The sequence below is a fragment of the Pantherophis guttatus genome, chromosome 4, assembly GCF_059756535.1.
Source record: "Pantherophis guttatus breed Tessera chromosome 4, ASM5975653v1, whole genome shotgun sequence".
Classification (NCBI taxonomy): Eukaryota; Metazoa; Chordata; class Lepidosauria; order Squamata; family Colubridae; genus Pantherophis; species Pantherophis guttatus.
In genome coordinates, this window is record NC_142066.1 from 124,674,580 (window position 1) to 124,696,210 (window position 21,631).

General features: G+C 38.7%; 1 protein-coding gene and 1 long non-coding RNA gene across 7 annotated transcripts in view; one reads left to right on the top strand and one right to left on the bottom strand.

Moving 5' to 3' along the window:
- ETV1 (ETS variant transcription factor 1) overlaps positions 1-10,015 on the top strand; it is a 142,464-nt gene extending 132,449 nt beyond the window's left edge. The window contains exons 14-18 of one of the 6 annotated variants that reach the window (XR_015734040.1): positions 146-293; positions 570-745; positions 2,275-2,442; positions 4,333-4,687; positions 9,804-10,015. The gene's annotated coding sequence lies outside the window, so the exon portion shown is untranslated. Of the gene's footprint in view, positions 1-145; positions 294-569; positions 746-2,274; positions 2,443-3,020; positions 3,149-4,332; positions 5,220-9,803 lie in introns of those variants that run through there. The other 5 variants (XR_015734038.1, XR_015734037.1, XR_015734039.1 and 2 more) reach the window with 5 other exon arrangements.
- LOC132710154 (uncharacterized) overlaps positions 1-21,631 on the bottom strand; it is a 57,824-nt gene that overhangs the window by 3,560 nt on the left and 32,633 nt on the right. The window contains exon 2 of the long non-coding RNA XR_009620903.2: positions 3,880-3,974. This is a non-coding gene — a long non-coding RNA (uncharacterized LOC132710154). The remainder of the gene's footprint in view (positions 1-3,879; positions 3,975-21,631) is intronic.

The window sequence follows — 21,631 nt, forward strand, 5'->3', positions numbered from 1 at the left end:
CAAAACAAACTCCACACATCTCAAATTGATATTGTATAACTCAGCACATTCCCAACAGCATGTGAAACTGAGAAATGTTGTATATTGTGCTGTAGATGTGTAGTCACGCTGTCTCTTTTCCTTGTTCCTCTCCCTCTTCCAAAAGAGATTTGACATATCTTGCAACTTGCTTTGAAGATTTTTTAATTTGACTTTTGATGGGCAACTTAGCATAAATAAAGCACAACCACACACTTGTTGAGAATAAGGATGCTTCAACTGAGGTTCCAAAAGAAACTCAAGTCTCCATAAAGGTAACCCCATATCTAGGATGAAATGTCCAGATCCCCTTCAAGAATTGTTACCAAAATGTAATTTTAAGAAAATGAAATTATTAAATCAGTTAAGTTTAACTTGAAGTAGTTTAAATGTAAAGTTCAATTAAGACAAATTTATTTATTTTTCCTGTCCTTACTTATGTGTTTGTCTTGGTCATACTTATTCCTAAATGTAGAGCATAGAACTTACTCTTCTTTCAAAGTTATTCACCCCTGACTATTTTCTTCATGGGTTATTGCTTTTTTAAACAGCCTGCACCGAGTCAGAAAATGATAGAAGATGTGCTGACATTCCTCATAATCTAGACTGGAAGGCAACAAAGCTAAATCAACTTCTAAGAGTAGCTAATTTTCTTCAATAAAATTGTGTATAGTTGAAAAGACAAACTTCTGTAGAAGAAACAAACATTATATTACAGCATATGTTGGTATGTTGCTGTGGCACGTGTTATTACTACTCTTTCTAGATAAACATTACTGCAAAAGATACAGACAAGATCACCACGTGATTTATTAAGTCAACCTTAATATAAAAACAGCAGAAAAATCCTGCCGGTTTAGTCCTCAAGTCTCTACTAATCTATTCAAGTTTTACTTGTGATTTTAATGCTTAATAGCTCATGCAACTTCTGGTTTAATTAGAGATCTGTGAGGAATGGATTCACTGGAGAGAAAACTCCTGTGTTCACTCCACCCACTAATTATCTGCCTTTTCTGTGACACAAATATTTGATAGTAGGAGTTACATTCTTGGAGAAAGGAAAAAGATGAGTACCTTTGATAAAATATAACATAAAATGAATGAATGCAGAAGGAACTGGTGAAAACATTTTAGTTTGGCTACACTGATCTATGAACCAGAAGGATAAATAAAAAGAATTACATAAAATGTATGCTGCCTGTTCTCTAAAATCATAATATGAACTTCTGTTCATCAAACAGGCAATCTTATGTTAAAAAAACAACTGGATTTATACTTTTGGTTTGGCTTATGTTTCAGCTAATGAGTTAAGCTGATTGAATTCTTAACGGGGTTCTTAAACACCCAGAAAGTAATTACTGCATATACCATAAATATAAAATCATTTTAAAAATTCTGCTTTGAACAATAAATACAGATAGTCCTCGACTTACAATGGTTTGCTTAGTGAAGTTATAATGGCACTGAAAAAAGGGACTTATAACTGTTTTTCACATTTATAACTATTGCAGCATCCCCATAGTCACATTCGGATGCTTGACAACTAATTCATATTTATGACAGTTGCTGTGTCCCGTGGTCATATGACCCCCTTTTGCAACCTTCTGACAAGCAAAGTCCATGGGGAAGCCAGATTCACTTAATAATCATGTTACTAATTTAACAACTGCATTGATTCACTTAACAAATGTGGTAAGAAAGATTGTAAAATGGGGCAAAATTAACTTAACAGATTTCTCACTTAGCAACATAAATTTTGGGCTCAATTGTAGTTGAAAGTTGAGAACTACCTGTAACCCTCAGTTTAAGACTTGAGGAAAGGAAAAAAATAGCATACAACAAGCAACATTTCAAAGTTTTAAAATATAATTGCAAAGGAATAAAATACATGAAATAGTGAAGAATAGTACATCAAACACTGGGGTCACACATCCTCCTGAGTCATAACAAGGTGATGTGGTTTTGATTTAGTGTGTTATGATTTATAAATATGGTATCTAGACTAATGTATTTTATAAACTATGTCAGTAAAGATAATTCAGCAAATCATGATTAAGCAAAACAACCTGGCATGATATACACTACAACTCTTATCTTTTGATTCCTTTGTTATCTGGCCAATTCACAACTTGTCAGTTTGATCTATACAGTCTAATGGAATTGATTTTTTTATGACATTCAGATAGAATGCAATCTGGAAAACAGGTCAAAAACAATGAACTAAACTTTTCTTATTCGGGTTATTGTGTATTACAGATTAAGTGGATTGTGGCAAATGTTAGGAACCAAAAATAAATGAAAAGAGGATATAGCATACTTCTTCATGGGGAAAAAAATCCTGAAGACAGTGAAAACAAGTACAACTTAGCAACATGTATGCAGTGTGTTTGAGGATACAGAAATCTAAAGGCATTCTAAAGTCAGGTAGGTATCATTCTTTTCCATATTCATTTAATTAGAGAAAAAGTGATTCTCTCAACAATACACACTTCCTTATGTATTTATTTATTTAACAATATTAATTGACTGCCTGAATCATTGAGAATTTGTGTGATCTATAAATATGCATATACGCAAGCCTGCTGTCTATTTGGCATTAAAAAGAAAGATGTGAGTCTGCATGAGATGGGAAGATGAACATCTGATTTGATAGCCAAAATGACATATGTTTGATGATGCAATAATGCAAATGTTAGGACATCTGAGTCAAGATGCAGCTTTTGCATGATTACATAATCATTTTCTCTCTGTGTCTCTTTTACACACACACACACACACACACACACACACACACACACACATATCTCATGGCTCTTTAACTCCTGCAACCCCAATATATGATAGTGATGTAAAGAATATCATTTTGATAATGGCTGAAACAAAATTTCGTACCTTTTTAAAAAAAATACCTATTTTGGTTAGCACTTGATTTAAAGTTTCATGCAAGTTCCATGAAAACTCTCACTAATATGTAGATACAGTTTATTGTTGGTTTGTTTCAGTGGTGGGTTGTTCCCGGTTCTGTCCGGTTCTTTAGAACCGGTAGTAAAAGCTGCGGGAGGCTCCGCCCACCCGCCTGGACGTCATAATTGACGATCTGTGATGTTCCCATTGTGAACCGGTAGTAAAGGTAAGTAGAATCCACCCCTGGTTTGTTTTTTTGTTTGTTTATCTGTGCTACTTCAGTTACGATAGACTCTTTTGGGTTAAACAATGTTACACATAATACATGGACAATATTACACATAATACATGGACTGTAAGACATAGTAAGGCAAGGAAATTAAAAAGTCATTAAAAAAGAAACAGCTGAATCTAATTAATACAAACCATTTACTATACTAAATTATCTTTACTTTCACAACATCCATGAATGCTTTTATATTACTCTTTAGTTTTTAAATTTTTTAAATTCTTTCTTTCTGGGAATTTAATCAAATCTACTAATCTTTCTTTCTGAGAATCTAATCTATTTAATTACAAATTTCTCAGTAGTGTATTCCCTTCATATCTCTGTTTTACATCTCTATCATCATTCATTTTGTTTATAATACAAACTACCTAAATTTACTTACTTTGTCACTCACTTTGAATTCCATTTACATAAATTCAGCTTCCATAATTCTTGACCTAGTTCTTGTTTTACCATATACAGTTTTACAGCATTTGAATTCTCTTGACAACTCTCACCTCCATATGATATCATGAATAGAAGCATGCCCTTTTAAACAGCTATTTTTGTATATTTTGACATCCATTCCCCAAGTCAGTGTATTGCTTTTCTTCTACGTTTCCACCACAACTTAAAATGATTATTTCCCCCATCTTTACTAAACATTCTATAAGGGTACGCTTACTTACTTGCTCTCAGATGTTGGCGTATAACTTAAATTGCATTTGGTTATTTCACTTTCCCTGTCAAATGCAGTGATTTACTTTTCAGATCCATTTTCTTCCTGCATTAGACAATATACAAGAACTAATGTTTGCTGAAATTCCTTCAGGTTGTCAGCTAACAACATGGCATCAATAGTAATGAAAGCTTTATTCATATACACAACCAACCCATCTGTACTATCGCCATGAATATTCCCAATATATTCAATGGGTAGCACATATTGTGCTATTACCCCTCTTCCAACATTGAATTACTTGTTAAGCATTCCATTTGCATCACTTAAATAACTTTTCTTCTTGTCTACAGAATCACTATTTCTCCCAAAATGTATTTCTGATATTTTTCATTGCCATCATTAACTGCATAGGATGTTATCTTTGTACAGTTTAAAACCATCTTTTTATTTCCTTCAAAAGCTCTCTTATTTTCACATCTGGAGGAGTTATGGAGAATGACTCTGTAAAAGCAGAGCCAATGACTGTGGCAAAGACCAAAAGAAATGATGAGAAGACCAGTTTCTTGGAACATTTCTGGATGAGAAGCGGATGAGAAATCACCCACATGTTCTTGCAAGGAGACCATAACATAGTATTTTTCTGTGGGTTTGAGCATTGGGAGTTGACAGACTTAGCTATTTTGTTTGCAACCATGGTGGAGACTTTTAAAGGCTCTAAGATAACAAACCTCACTTTCTAATCACTTTTGGAAATTGCTTATTAACTACTTCTAAGCTATTAGAGTGCTTTGGAATGACAAGTATGAAAATATCAGGTGAGTCTGCTTTTAATCCTGAATGAAAGAAAACTTTAATTATAAGCTTAAGAATTTAAAGAATCTGAAATAAACAATGCTATTAAGGATTAAGGAGCCAAATAAAATTGGAATAATGAAACTTTTACAATAAGAAAAACACGTTTACACATTTGAAAAGTCACTGTGGTTGTTACCAAGTTGCACCTATAATCTTATACCTTAATTTCATTCCACATATTCATCAACTCATCTCCATAAAAATTAGAACATTTTAATTTAAACCTGTTACAATCTTCCTATTTCTTTTTACTTCATAGCACTTAACGTATCTACTTTACTTTCATTCATTTCATTTGAAAATTCATGCTCTTCACAATTTACCTTTTCTTATACCAAGACATAATTTTCCACATGATATGTATGTCCATAGCTGTTTAGTAATACCAACTTTAATTGTGTATAACTTTGTATACTGTACTCTACTAATAACAAAGACAATGCTAATCAGTTTAGGTACATTCTGATCAATAAACCAGAAGTGCAGCCAAAAGGCAACTGTGTCTAAGTCTGTTTGTACACACTAAGATCATTAGTATATAAATCATATATGTGCAGAGAATTGACATATACTCAGCATAAATTATAGTATATTTTGTGTTTTATTTCTGTACCTGCCATATTTATACATATATGTATATGGTTTCTAATATATCAAAACATTGTTCAGAAGAGTTTTGTTTTCTATTTCTGTTTTGATTCTGTCAATATTTCTCAAACACTTCACTCATAACACACTCACCCCATCCAATTGTTTAATGAATGAACAGTCTGAAAGCTATCCAATGCTGGAATATCAAGTTTGGCAGTTTACCCCTTAAACAAATATGGATCATTTCAGATCTTATAGAAATTTCCATTAAGCAGACTGGATTCTTGAAAATTAACCATCATTACAAACAATGTGCATCAAGAAAACTATTTTTTTAATAGTGACCACTTGCCAGTGCCTCAACTTTTCATCTCTGAGTTGAAAAAGCAATTTATGAGAAGCTGCAATATATGGCCAGGACTGATTAGGGATAGCTTTCTTTCCCTGGTCTGTTGAAAAGTGAGAAGCTTAATCAATATTGAAATAGCTTCTTCCAAAACAGTACAGATGTTCTGAATAATTTATCTTTATTTAACCAATATGGTTTCTTTTTCTAGGGGGTTTTTATGTTCTAAAATTTCCATTGCCCATCTGTAAATGACTTAGTTGTAATGCTAGAGTCAATGCAACTGTTTTATAAAATCATGCCTCTGCTGTTTGAGAAAATAAAAAAAAAAACTGGTAGTGTTTCCCTCTCCCTCACTCATAGCTTTATGAAACTCTCTGAAGAGGATGACAATGTTTACTAGATCTGTATTTTGAAGATGTTCTCCTACAGCCTTGCTATTTTCTTTCTTCTTGTGCCCCCTTTTCCCTCCTCATGCCCATGGATAAGCACTCAGAAAGAAAATCCATGGATGCAGTCTTATGCATATACAGCTGGAAATAATTTCTATTGGAAAACATAAGAGTTACATTGAAGTAAACATAAAAGGATTTGGCTTAGATTTGAAAGTTCATGTTCATGGGAAGTATAAGTTTATGGGGAAAGTAAAACTTAGAGAACTTTCTGACAGAATTTTCCATCTTAAAGCATACTAATAGCAGAGTGCCTTCTGATGGTCTTGGGACTTCTAATATGTTTACTTGGTGGCAACAGGAACCAGACATTACTATCAGAGGTGGTATTCACTTACCTTTGCTGTTGGTTCGCAAATGTGAGCGCGCGTATCTCCCCCATACATGCGCAGAGCCTTCTGCACATGCGCAGAGGGTCAAAAACAGGATGTGATGAGGTCCCGGCGGGTGGGCGGAGCCTCCCACTGCCGGTGCTACCTGATCTCGTGATCTGGATAGAGCTGGCTGAATTTCACCACTGATTACTATGATCAGCAGCTACAGCTATGTTTGGATTAAATAGATTCTCTGGACTCTTTTCTGTTGAGATTTTGGCTAGGACATAGTATTGATAGTGCTTTGGTTATCTTGGTGGATTTACAAAGCATATTGGAGGAATGTGGTCATTCTAATTTTCCTGGATTTCCTAGCTTTCAATGCAATCAACTATATTATATTTGACTCATATACAGGAAGTGATTCTGGGGCTATTTTTTGAGATGCTGATCCACAGAGTTCTGTCTTTTCTCCTATGCTGTTAATATGTCTGGAGGGAGGTAGTATCAGTATGCTGAACATACAGCTTTATTACCCATGAGCATAAAATACCGAAGAAACAATCAGCACTAATCCTTGTGTGTTTATATAGTTTGAAAGTTTGAAAGTTTATTAGATTTCTATACCGCCTTCTCCTGAAGGACTCAGGATGGTGTACAGCCATATTAAAACACATAGATTTATAAAATTTAAAACCAATTAAAATTGAATATATAAAATTGGCCCTCAATTTAAAAACACATATACACCCATTTAAAATTTATATTAGACCAGTCCGGCTTGTTGGAACAGAAGGGTCTTAAGGGCGCGGCAAAAAGTACGCAGGTTGGGGCTAAGATGAAGCTCTAGAGGTAGCTCATTCCAGAGGGTTGGTGCCCCCACAGAGAAGGCTCTCCCCCGGGTGTCACCAGTCGGCATTGTTTGGCCGACAACACCCTGAGGAGCCCCTCTCTGTGGGAGCGTATCGGCCGGTGAGAGGTTGTTGATGGCAGAAGGTGGTCTCGTATATATCCCAGTCCTAAGCCATGGAGCGCTTTAAAGGTGGTGACCAACACCTTGAATCACACCCGGAAGACCATCGGGAGCCAGTGCAGCTCGCGCAGGAGGAGTGTTACATGGGTGTGCCGAGTCGCACCCATAACCACCTGTGCGGCCGCATTCTGGACCAGTTGGAGCCTCCGAGTGCTCTTCAAGGGGAGCCCCATGTAGAGAGCATTGCAGTATTCCAGACGGGACGTGACGAGGGCATGAGTGACCGTGCGCAGAGCATATAAAATAGAAAGCCATTTTATTTTTAAATTGTAATTAAGATTTAAAATGTTTATTCATTCATGAATATATACATATAAACATATATACAAGTAATTTTAAGGTTGCTATTTATGTCCAGAATGTTCTGTTAGAATCACTATGTAGTGTAATGTAGCCCAGAATGGCAGGAGGGAGGGCATTTTCCCCAGAAAATGAAGAGACAGTGGAGTTTGGTGTCTTTGGTAAGCAGGAAAAGGGAGAAGGCAGATTCCACACTCCAGCAATTCATAGAATATATCTATATCTACAGTTATGCAGATAGTTGCTTTAATCTGGCAAGATTTCTGTCTATAAGAAAACACAGTAAAGAAATTACTTAGAAGTAACTCCATGTGATATTCTTGATTACTTGGCCTGACACACTATGAAATTGTAGCTTTGAGCAGTCACACCCAGGAATCACAAAAGCTATATGTAGATGCTGCAGTTTGATATAGGGATTAATTCCTATTTCATATATCATCTAATTATATACAGTTTCTATAAGGCAATTTTGAAGATGATTATATAAAGGAATTGTGAGGTCAATGCATGGTTTTTTGTAGTGAGAGTTTCAGCTTTGAAAATATCATTATGTCTAAGTTACACTCTTCTTGAGTTGGTCTATATGTTATGAAATCAAAATGATTAGTGCAATTAAATCTCTGTTTTATGTTTTTATATGGAGTAGCTTCACTGTCATTGTCATTTTGACTTTTTTGACCATACACCACAGATATTGATATTCCTTAGCCTTTGTTATTTTATGTTCTCACATTAAATCAACTGTAAGTAGTTGAGTTTTGCGATAAAAATGGGAGGAGAATAGGAATATAAAAGCTTCCATCACATGTCATTTTCCAACCAATCCTAAATAATTTTATATTTATCAGGATGAATCATTCTGCAATTCCTGCTTTTGGTCTTGAAAATGTCAATGTCCATTATTACTAATAATTAATAGTGCTTTTGTAATCTAAATTTTTGTGGGTATAAGTAAAGTGCAGTTTGGCATAACAATGTTGTATTGTAGATACTGTTGAGAGCTATATATTTTCAGAAGAATCAATGATAGGTAAAGCAGTTTCTTAACATCAGCTTAGCAAATTTCAATAGTTTTTGAGGGTTGACATAAGAATAATCAAATAAAATTAATAGTTATGTTAATGTGGAGCTATCAAAAAAAGTCAAAATTGAGCTATGAGCTTGTGATCAAAGTCCTATATCTTTTTAAAAGAGGGACAGAACTTCAATCATGTTGTCACAATCTTGAGGTTTTTTTTGTAAGTTTTTGTTTGATTAACAATCACTACTGATTTTAGATGATACTAATTATTGGAAGTGATTTATAAACCACTCTAAATATTGCACTGTTATTTTCCAATGTGAACCTGTAAGATGTGCACATGGTTTTTACAGGGTTTTACTCAGGCATGTTTTGAATATATTGAATATACTAATATTTTGAAATATTAGTCCAACCCAAACATAAGTACTGAAAGAAGAATCTAGTTTTAATATTACAATTGCAAAGAACAGAATAGTGTTTTCCTTAGCAATATTGTATGTGACAATATTGGTGTATGATGTTACTTCTCCTTCGAAAAACACAAGCAGATTTCAACCTATTCCCCAAAGCACCTAAATATAGAATAAGGAGCAATGGATGGAAACTAATCAAGGAGAGTATCAACCTAGAACTAAGGATAAATTTCTGATGGAACAATTAATCAGTGAAACAACTTGCCTCCAGGAGTTGTGGGTGCTCCAACACTGGAGGTTTTGAAGAAGAGACAACCATTTGTCTGAAATGGTACAGAGTCTCCTGCTTAAGCAGAGGGTTAGACTAGAAAACCTTCAAAGTCCCTTTAAATTTTGTTATTCAAGATTGTTCCTAATGAAGAGTGGTAGTTGCTGTGAGCTTCTGATCAGGAGGGAACTATCTTTTGTGGCAAGGCAGCACAGGGAGCAAGACATAGTTGCAATATTGCTGCATGTCCTTGTATTATTTTATAACCCAGGGGAAGATTGGAAAAATAAATTATGTAAAGCACGTTGATGTGTATGTCTGTTTATCAACAGGGTAACTTTTCAAGCAGAAAACAGAATGGGACCAAATGTGGTGTGGTAGGAGAAGTTTGCAAAAGAATAATCACATCTGGAGAAAAATATGTTTTAAAAAGCCCTCCCAAGACATTTCTCTGGGAGAGGCACCTTGGAAGAAGCTCAGAAGTTATGTCCCATTTTTACCTTTCATCTGGTCACATGATTCACAGGAATTGCTAATAAAGAATTGCCAACACCATACTCTCATGCCTTACTATGTGCTTTATACTTGGGGTAGTGATGATATATAATAGTTGCATTAAGCCTAGGACACATCTTTAACACATCTGTCTTAGTGCCTATTTGAATTAAAACATGTATTTTTAAAAGCCCCCCCCCAAAAAACCCCTCAAGTTTAGTGCAAAGAAATACAGTGTCACAAGCAGAATGGTTCCTATGGTAGCTAACCCTATATTGCATCACAGATAGAATTTAAAACACTTAATTCATTCGTTTTAAGTACTGATAATTGCTGTATTAGAGATTTCAGTATGGTCTGGGTTAAGTATGTGTTATTACCAATATCCTACTTTCTTTTTTTTCTGGGGACAAAATGCTTGCATTTCTTTTTTACCTGAAGCAAATGCCAGGCTAATTCAAATTCTGCATTTAATGGTTTAAGATCTAAGGTTGCTGGAGTTGCTGTTTAGTTTCTGTCACACATTGCTGTTGCTCTCAGGTGGAAATTGTGACTTTTGTTGGACTAAGAATAGTCCATGAAATGGCATAAAAGGAAAGAACAGTAAGAGAAATTTTAGTCTTTAAGAAATGGTAGAACAGTTTGATTAGAGTAAGAGGAATACTGAAATACTGTTTTGCTTTTGGGCCTTCTTAAAAAAATACCTGCAATTTGATTTCTGTAATTTCTAATATATTTATCCCACCCATAACCTATCCCTAAACAGATAAAATATCTCAATGTGCAAGCCGTTTGTACTTTTTGCATTGATCTGGATATGCAGAGCCAGTTAGAATGTTGTGACTTTGACTGGAAGTCCCATTTCTTGCTGGCCTCATTAGGTAAATGTTTGACGGTTTTGAATTTTGATTTAATTAAGAGTACAAGCTTTTCCAAAGGAACTGTTTATTTCTTCTTGCATTCACTTGAAACTACATAAAACACAATTGTTTTAAACACAGATTTGCCCAGTCAGAGCTTCTCAAATGTTTCATCTAAAGTGATCTCTCCCTTCAACCTTGATTAAAGAGCAGTCCAAGCAATCTATAAGAAGTACCAGGCTTGAGTGATAGACAGATGGTGGCTCTTGTGATGTCAGGAAGTGTCAAATATTATGGTTGGCTGTAGAATGATGGATAGCTTCCAAACAGATTGAGCAACAGACAGAAAGAGCAAGAACACCATTTGTTGAAGTTATAGACATTGTGAACAGAAGGAAACAAGGCAGGGCACACTTTGACAGATCTTTCCCCCTCTATACAAAAATAATTTAAAGCTTGTTATATTGCATTAGCCCTTTCGTTATACAAATGGAACATCCAGATTTAATGAATGCATGATTCCCTTAAAACTCTGCTTGTTCTATCTCTCATTCCTCCAACAACTTTTAAGGGAAAAGATGGCTGCTTGATTCTGTACTAAAATGTGGGAAAGGGGCAAAGAGATGCTGCCTAGGGTTCAGTCAGGTAACAGACAGCTTAGCCCATAGCTGCACAGTGAGTGAAGCAAGAGACTCAAAAGGAATTCTCCCTAAGTTTATGGACTGTAAAAGTGACAGCAGAAGAATTGTACGCTCATATTTGCAAGTTTCTTTTAATGTAGCATAACAATAAAACAAAAAAAAATATGTTTGTCTCTTCCACTTGGTAGGGTTAAATACTGTGTTGTTGGGGTAGTTTTTTTTGTTTCGTTTTTTGAGAAATGTGTTGATTTACATTTCAAAGATTAATTAGAGCAAATGAAACCACCTGTTTGGCTTAATGTGGTCAAGGCTAAGAAGAGCAGGAGCCGGTTAATAATTGGAATGAGATTCCTCCAGTAATGCAAGAGTTAGTGAAGTGGTTCGGGAATAACGAGAGGCACAACCAAGCAAGTGACAACAGCTCTTTAATTTACAGTGAGACTTCAGCAAAAACTCAGAGGCTGCAGCCCTCCTTATATACAATCCTGGAGGGACTGTCAGCCAATCAGAAACATAGGCAGGTTTGAAACTCCCGCTCAAAAGTATCAATACATAACACCCCTCCCTTCCCAGAAGGCACTAACATTTAAATATTTACATAAGTACACACAAAATCTCGCAGGTGCCCAGGCCGAGTTCTCGTCCTAGTTGACCTGCGCAGTTCAGTGTTTGGTGGGGCGTCGAGCTGGTTGGAGGGACTTTTTGTCTCTCCCGGCTCCGCCAATGGAACCTCCTGGATTTTGTCCGGGGCGTGGTTATCCCCGGTTGGGAGTGGCGACTCACTGGGGCAGTGCTAGAACCAGGGCTTGTCAGCTAAGTATTCTCGCGAACCCGGGCTTGAGTTAGCTGTTTGGGGAAAGTTGTTATAGTTAGGCTCGGAGATATCTAAATTGATGTTTGCTTCGCTGACTACCCTTCTTCTCAGTTGGTCTATGTGGCGCTTCCAGAGTCTGTCTACCCCTACGTCTACCGTATACGATTTCGGGCCTGTTATGCCCACTATGGTTCCTGCAACCCATAGAGGTCCGCTGGCATAGTTGCGAGCGAACACCGGGGACCCAAGCTGGAACTGTCTTAGTCCAGAGGTCTCTCCCCTGAAATTTTCATGCGAGTAGTTGGGGTGAAGCCTATCTAACACGCACCGGAGCTTCCTGCCCATGAGGAGCTCGGCTGGGCTTCTCCCTGTGGCTGTGCATGGTGTGGCATGCTGAACAGCTAAAAATTGGTCTATCCTGGCCTGCCAGTCCCCGTTATCAAGTCTGGATAGGGCCTCTTTGGCCGTTCTAACAAAACGTTCGGCCAATCCGTTAGAAGCCAGGTGGAACGGGGCTGATAGGGCATGGCGAATGCCCAGTCCGGCCAAGTAACCCTCGAACAGGGTTGCCGTGAACTGAGGCCCGTTGTCAGATACTAGAGTATCCGGTAGGCCATGTGTGGCAAATAGTTTGCGAAGGGCTTTAATAACTGCCTCGGCTGTGGTAGAGGGCATTAGAATTATTTCGAGCCATTTTGAAAAGGCATCTACTACAATTAAAAACGTTTGCCCATGGAAGGGGCCAGCGAAATCGATATGGATTCTCCCCCATGGCCCTTTTGGTTTCTCCCACTCTCGGATGGGCGCTACCGGGGGATCGGGGCGAGACTCCTGGCAGGGTCTGCACTTCCCTACCCACTCGGAGATAACTTGGTCCATGTTGGGCCACCATACATAGCTGCGGGCTAAACTCTTCATTCTGACAATGCCCGGATGCCCTTCGTGCAGCAATTCTAAAACCCTGGTTTGTAGCTTAGTTGGCACCACCACCCTGTCGCCCCACAACAAACAACCACCTTGCGTAAACAGTTCGTTTCATTTGTTTACAAAACCTTGGTATTCCCCCCCGGCCACCTTGACCGGCCACCCTTTCAGCACCCACCCCATCACAGTGCGAATGATTGGGTCCCTGGCTGAGGCTTTTGCCACTTTGGCAGAGGAAATAGGTCCCAAGGTTACTGAGTCCAGTAGAAGGACGGAGGCCTCTGGTGTAGGATTGGTCAGTAAGTCAGGCAGGGGGCAGCAACTGAGGGCATCCGCGTGACCCAGGGTCCGTCCAGGTCGATGCACAAGTTGATATGAATAGGCCGAAATAAAAATGGCCCATCTAGTCAAATGTGGGGAAAGGGCAGTGGGGGTGGGCCTGTCGCCTGCCAAAAGTCCTAGCAAAGGCCGGTGATCAGTCACAAGTTCGAATTGCCGGCCATAGAGGTATTCATGGAACTTTTTAACCCCCGCAATTGCAGCCAGAGCCTCTCTGTCCAACTGACTATAGTTCCGCTCTGCGCTTGACAGGGTGCGAGAGTAAAACGCAATGGGCGCCTCTAGGCCGTTCGGCAGTCTATGGCCTAGGACGGCACCAACTCCTACAGGGGAGGCGTCACAAACTAATACAAGCGGTAGCACTGCATTGTATTGTATTAGGAAACTGTCTTCTGATAGAAGTTTCTTTACTGCCTCAAAAGCGGCAGCTTGTGGTTTCCCCCAGACCCATGGTACATTCTTCCCCAATAGTTTGTGTAGGGGATCTGTGACGGTAGCTTTGTCTTTCAGGAACATTGAATAAAAATTTAGCAGTCCAAGGAAGGCTTGGAGCTCTGCTTTGGTCTTGGGGGCAGGTGCGCTCCTAATAGCTCTCACCTTGCTTTCGGTAGGGTCGATGCCTGTGCCGTCCACCCTGTACCCCAAAAATTCAACGGAGGGGACAGCGATCATACATTTGTTCTTTTTAAGTTTAAGTCCCGCTTCCCTAAATCTAGACAGGACGTTCCTTACTCTGTCCCCTAGCTGACGTTCGTCCTGGGCGCTGACTAGAACGTCATCGAAATAGGGCACCACTCCGGGGAGCCCTTGCAGAAGGCGCTCCATGGTGCTTTGAAATAGGCCGGGTGCGACGCTCACCCCAAACTGGAGCCTGGTGCATTTAAATGCTCCCCTATGAGTCACAATCGTTTGCGCCTCTGCCGTGGCATCATCAACTGGTAATTGTTGATAGGCCTGAGCCAAGTCTAATTTGGCAAAAAATTTTCCGGGCCCCAGGGAGTGTAGTAGATGATGCACAATCGGCACCGGATAGGCGCTCGGCTGCAAAGCCTTGTTTATCGTACACTTGTAGTCAGCGCAGATCCTAATTGAACCATCAGACTTTACTGGGGTCACTATAGGGGTTTCCCACTTTGCATGGTCAACGGGAACCAACACCCCTTGTTTAATTAATTTGTCCAGTTCCGCATCGATCTTCGGTTTCAATGCGAAAGGCACCCGTCTGGCCTTGAGTCTTATTTGGGCTACGTTGGGGTCTAAATTAAGGGAGATAGGGGTCCCCACATACTTGCCCAACGTGTCCCCGAAAACGTCCTGGAACTCGGTCAGGAGGCTGTTTTTTAACGATGACTTGAGCATCTGGTGGACGCCGGTGAAGCCTATGCCGAGGGCTCGGAACCACCCCATGCCGAGAAGGCTGGGAAGCTGCTTCGTGACGATGGTCAGCGGCAGTTCTCTTTCGTAGTCTCCGTAGGTGACTCGGAACGTGCCCACGCCTTCGAGGGGGACTCGGTTCCCCTGGTAGTCTAGGATGCGCAGTCTCTGTTTGGAGAGCTGGTCCTTCCGGAACGATGGCAAGAGGGTCTTTAGGGTCGCCCAAGACATTATGGAGAGAGCCGATCTGGTGTCGATCTCCATCGAGCATGGCTTGCCGTTGATTTCGACCACCGTGCTGACTTTGTCCTCGATTTCCGCGCTGGCCTGGTCTATGTGAATGCTGCGGCCATCTCGAGGTTCAAATTCGCGCCGTTTTTTTGCGCCGCCTTCTCTCATTGGCTTTTTCTGGCACGCTGATTCTAGTTGGCTGCGGCGCTCACGTGGTTGGTGTTTTCTGGGCAGAATGGCTCTACAGACTCACGCCAAGTGCCCTTTTTTCTCGCAACGCCTGCAAATCGCCTCCCTGTACTTGCAGGACAGTCTGTCATGGTGCCCTCCACAGCTGGGGTAGCTTCGCCGCGGGCTGCCCGTGTCTTTTCTCTGGTGCTCTGTTCGGAAGACGTCCTCATCCGACTCGGACTCCGAGCTGGATCTGGCGTCTTCTCTGTGCACCGGGGCAGACTTGGGGTTATCTTTGCTGGTCAGCGGACGCTGCAGCGTTTCTGCGGCTTTTGTGGAGGCTTTATGAGCCCTGGCCTCGTCTAGGGCTCCAGCAAGCGTTAAATCAGGCTTGGCGAGCAGGCGTCGTTGCAGCCTAATATCCCGGACACCACAGATGAGTTGCTCAAGTAACGCATCGTCCAAGTCTCTATAGTCGCAATGGGTTGCGGCTTTCCTCAGGCTGGCCATGTATGCACTGATCGGTTCTCCCTCTCGCTGTACGCGCTGTCTGAGTTGGTATCGTTGCACGAACTTGGAGGGCACGGGAGCGTAGTGAGCCCGGAGCGTGGCCATCAGGGTGTCCCAGGAAACGGTCTGGACCGGCGTTGGCTCGCACAGTGACTCTGCCATCTCGAACATGTCCGGTCCACAGTGGCTTAGGAAGAGGGCCCTCTTCCGATTAGCGGAGAGCCCTTGCATGTCGCTGGCTTCGAGCGAGCATTCGAACCTCGTCAGGTACGAGACCCATTTTTCACGGGTCGGATCAAAAGGCTTGGGCGGAACGTAGGCAGACATGTTCAGTATGCCTCCTGTAGTTTGCCTTGTCGCCTAGCTGAAGCTCGTGGTCTCACTGGTTCGCTTGTTGTGACCTCAATCCCACCTTCGTCGCCAATGAAGTGGTTCGGGAATAACGAGAGGCACAACCAAGCAAGTGACAACAGCTCTTTAATTTACAGTGAGACTTCAGCAAAAACTCAGAGGCTGCAGCCCTCCTTATATACAATCCTGGAGGGACTGTCAGCCAATCAGAAACATAGGCAGGTTTGAAACTCCCGCTCAAAAGTATCAATACATAACAGTTAGACTGACCATCTCAAAACTAAAAACAAAAACCTCAATAAAAGCAGTTGCAAACTACTTCCATATTGCTGCCAACACAACAACATGGAAGTATCCATGAAGTTACTACAGTTGAGAGCATCTCAAAGAAGACATTATCTTTTAACACTCTTAGCAAGAATAATCATTCTGAAGTAATTTTTTAAAATTTAGTTGCACTTACATATCAATTCTTCTAGACCAAACTGATGAGCAAAGGAAACTTATTTATTAAGTGTTCTAACAAGAAATTTGCCAGGTAAAAGCCTATTTTATCTTGCTTCAGTAGAAGCAAACAATTGTTACCTATTTGTATCTGAATGTTGGTTTGTCTACGTAGTAAAGGGTTGGTAACATGGCAATACATAGTATTCTGTGTAAGGATCTCTTGCAAAGAAAGAATGCCATCACAAAATTATCCCACATCAAATTAGTGATCTATTTCACTGCTTTGACTAGTAGACCAGAGATTGAGAAGCCGATATTCCAAAAAGAGCAGAGATACATGGGTGGAGGAATCAAATTGATCAGAAATGTAAAGACCTACTTATTGTCAGTATAGCATCAAATGCCAACTTATCTTTGCTGGACACATCTTACTAAATAAGTTAGAAACAATAACATTATTGATAAAGACTTATGATACAACCGAATAAAGCTTATATATCTATTTGAACTGGGTCCAGCTTTCTCATCTACTAATTTGTTTTAACACATGGAAAAAGATCAAATGAGAAAATATAACATGAGGAAGAAAAACAAGAAATGGAGTAGTATACATTTGGAACAGACATTTTGGCTGCTTATTTCTATGTGCTTTGTATTTATTCAATGTTTTCTTTTGTTACTTCCATATAGACTTTCACTCTCCTCATTGCTTGATTGCTTGGTCTATTTGTTTTCTAAAGTAATGTGTGTTTTCTGATGGAAAATAATTATTTCTATTTCATAAATATTCTAATTAATAAATATCTCTCATGAATGTCTTTATCTAGCCATGTTCTGCCCCCCTTCCCCTCCCCCCCTTGTTCCTCATTGCTTCTCTAAGATCCATTATGGATTAGATGCTTAGAGCACTATACAAGGAATAGAATCTGAATGTCATTGAGATTCCACAAAGAATGTGTTTTAAACAAAATCTTTTTGCATGAATCAAATATATTCCTGATGTAATTAAATGCATCCCCTAAAGAAATGAAAACAGTATGCTTGAATGTAGACAGTCATAGACATAAATATATACCTTAATTTGCTAGTTTACTTGCAAAGGAGACTATCCATAGAAAAAGTATAGCTTCTTTCATCCATTTTGTTAGTTTCCATAGTCAAATTAGTATCTTTTGTTTGGCACACAAATCTTTAATGGGCCTCATTCTGCATACCTGTAAACCTGAACATTTGACAATTTAGATTGTGATTTGAATCAAAGCTCTGGGGTACATAAATTCAATCCAACTCACAACTAAAAAAATTATCTCAGATTCTTTAATTTTGTATAAGCATGCAGCTTCTTGAATAGGCTCTGTCAAGAAAGCATAATATTTAACTCTGGAGTGGGGGCTTCTTCATCTGTTTAAAATTTATAAACAGTATAGGAGGACAGCTGTGTAGTACATAGTACATAACATTTATTCCTCTGAATATTGCTACATTTCCTTTGACCAATTCATTGACTAATACTAATTTCTAGAATGTATAGATCTGTTATAACAATATGGATTTGTCCCCAATGCCTGGGGAGAGAGCCTTGAAGCATAACTTCATCTTAAACTTGAACAAGATTGATGATGATGGAGCAGGAAGAAAAGATCAATATTAAAATACTTTGCAGAACTAGAACCTGGAAGGTTTGGCAAATAAGTCAACCCTATGAACATTATTTTGTTAGCTAAAGCTATACTGAACATGCTTGCTTGGAGTTAATTCTACTAGAGGCCATACACTTCTGAGTTGACATGCATAATGTCCTGTAAATCAACTTCAGTAAAAAATGATTCCTTGTTATATGCCTTTGAACATAAATTTAGCAGTCTTCTGGAATTCTGCCAAACCTGCATTCAAAAGGAACATGACTTTCTGCTGACAGGTATGGAGAGAGCTGCATCATGAAGCAGCAGAAAGGTCCCATGATGGTCTAGCCAGCTGTCAAAATTCCTTATTTGCCCAGCCCCATTTCTAACCCATTTTAAGGGAAGTGATTAGTGAATGTTTTCCCACTGTTTGGTAACATCTGGTAACGGGAGGAAAACAAAGCCAGGAAAATCCACCACATTCTGACTTAAATCTGCCCATGAACCATAACTATATATAGCATCATTTGATAGCCTCATATTACATTGGCAGTGAGATTAGTTGACATCCCCTTAACTTGGCCATGAGAAAAGCTCTTTAATTCAGCTACGAGAAAGAATCTTGACTTTGAACTTTGAATAACAGACATAATGAGCTAAAAGTTGTTATCATAACTACAGGTAGTACTCAACTTACAACCACAACATGGACCAGAAAATTTATTTTTAAGTGGTGCCATCTTTAAGTAAGGCACCATGAGATCACACCCAACTTTATGACTTTTTGTGGCCATTAAGTGAATCACTGCAGCCATTAAGTGAGACATCACAAGACCATGACTTACAATCTTCCCTGCTGGCTTCCTATTGACATGCTTGTTGGAAGCCAGCTGGCAATCATGTGTCTGTGGGATACTGCAACTGTTTTAAGATGGTTGCCAAGCACCCAGGTCACGATCACAGGATACTGCAACTGTTGTACAAGTGAAGACCAATCGTAAGTTTTTCAGTGCTGTAATAATTTCAGTCACTAAAGCAATAGTCATAAGTCATGTACTACCTGTAGTCAGAATGTCCTTTCTGTTGTTTTGATTAGACATAGCATCTTAATATTTTGCCCTAATTCTATATGATCTTCTAGTATTTCTCTTTCCCTGAAAAGAGATCTGTATGGAGTATCCATTCAAGCGTTTTTCTCAGTTCCTTTAAGTTAACTTTGAATGAAATGATTGCAAAGAAATATTTAATCCATAAGAGAAACTTATTCAAGGATACTTCAATGAATGAAGATTTTATTTTAAAAAAGTGAAATGTTTATGTTTTCTGAATAATTGTAATTTTCACTCTTTTCCTTGAAGAGATGGTGCCAGTGCCAATATATTTTGTTTATTGTTGGCCATGTAACTTCAAGAAGGAGCTTAAAATTAGATGCTTTGCGTTTATGAAGAAAGCACTTTTCTAAAAAAAAAAAAAAATGTACAGCTCTATGTGCACAAACAGCTACTTTAAGTTATTTTGCAAAAGCTGGACTCATTGTATTGATGCTTAATGTCAAGGTGTGATTAAAAACAATGTTTAGTCCAGTCAACCTTCAACATGATAAAGCCTCAGCAGGAGAAATCAAGGAGTGAGACTTTTATCTGATATTAATGTTTGATTATTCAAAGCAATTTTTCTCTAAAAAAAGAAAAAGTAGAGAAGTAAATCAACTTTTGCCTGTTTAGTTGTCCATGGATAACTTCAGTGAGAAGAAAAAAGGAAAAAAAATATTTTGTTATACATTATACATTAGAAAACATATACTGGAAACCATTATTCTATGCTTGGAAACCATTGGATATTTCTTTAATGATGAATATACATGACATTTTCAAAGATGATTTAAAACAAAGTTTTCTTGCGACCTGAAACTTGAGACCACTGGGAGTGATAGCCCTATTTTATTATCTTAATAGCACTGAGTTGTTCGACAGATATTTCATCCTACAAATTTTCTCTGTTACGAAAATGCACAATGTTAATCTCTGCAATACTTTATAAACTGACCATAAACCAATGTTTATGGTCAGTTAATCATTGTATTACTTTGCTTTAGGTAATTTAGTACATTACCATAATGCAACAACCTACTTAATATAAATTTTAAAGTGAGCTCTGACAAAGTTGCAGGGCATTAATATATTATGTCTTTTAACCAGAAGCTCAAAAACAAAGTGAAGTTTGAGTATGCCTCAGCTTTTCTTTGATGGAACTTAATTTTATTATGAAGGGCACCATGCCAAAGTGCTAGAGTTATTTATTATCTGTACTGCAGTACAGCCTACTGGCCTAAGACAGAATCATATCCCCGTTGTGCAAGGTACTGTGTAAATGGCTTTCAAAAGTGTGTCTTCTATAGAATTCAAACTGAAATTTCATTTCCCAAGAGTTAATTCCATAAACAATGCATTCAGAAAAGGTCAGCTTGCTACAACTTTGCTTTTGGAATCAGTATGATTGCCGATCATATGGATTAATAAAAATAAATAAGATAATGCAACATCAGCACAATATTCTGTAGAGATTCTCAGTCATCCAGGTCATGGCTGTCCCCAAGGTGCTTTTTTTGGCAAAAAGGTCCAGTTGCCTCCTGAAAATGTACCTTTGGGATGATCACCACAATATGACTCCAAATCTGTCCTTTGGTTAATAATGAATTATGCATAGATAGCCTTAAATTTACGACCACAACTGGGCTAAGAATTTCTGTTGCTAATCAAGGCAGTTGTTAAGTGAGTCTTACCTGATTTTATGACCTTTTTTTTAAACCAAGGTTAAGTGAAACACTATAGTGGTTAATGAATCATGCAACTGTTAAGGAAATCCAGATTCCCTCATTAACTCTGCTTGTTGGAAGCCAGCTGGAAAGGTTGCAGATGGTGATCATATGACCTGGGATGCTGCAACCATTGTAACTGCATGCCAGTTGCCAAGCACCCAATTTTTAATCATGTGATGGGGGTGGGGAGCTGCTGTGACAGTCATAGGTGTGAGGATTGGTTGTAAGTTACAATTTCCCATAGTTTAGAATAAATGGTCACTAAAGAAATGCTTGGAAGTTAGTCCTGCTTCCAAGTATCTACAAATTTATAATCTGTTTATTTAAATTTGGATTTTCTTTTCTAGTGTTCTGTACAGGATAGCAAGGTAGGCAACTTCCATATCCCAGATTTTCTGGCTATTGACTATGCTTGTATTTTTATCTGAAGGGACTGAATTGTTTGTCTAAGATAAAGTTAAGCAAAAACAAAACAATAGAAAATCTTCACCAACAACAAAAAACTAAAACCCTAGAAATACTACAGGAAGCAACTGGCACAAGTTTTATTTTGGAAAAAAATT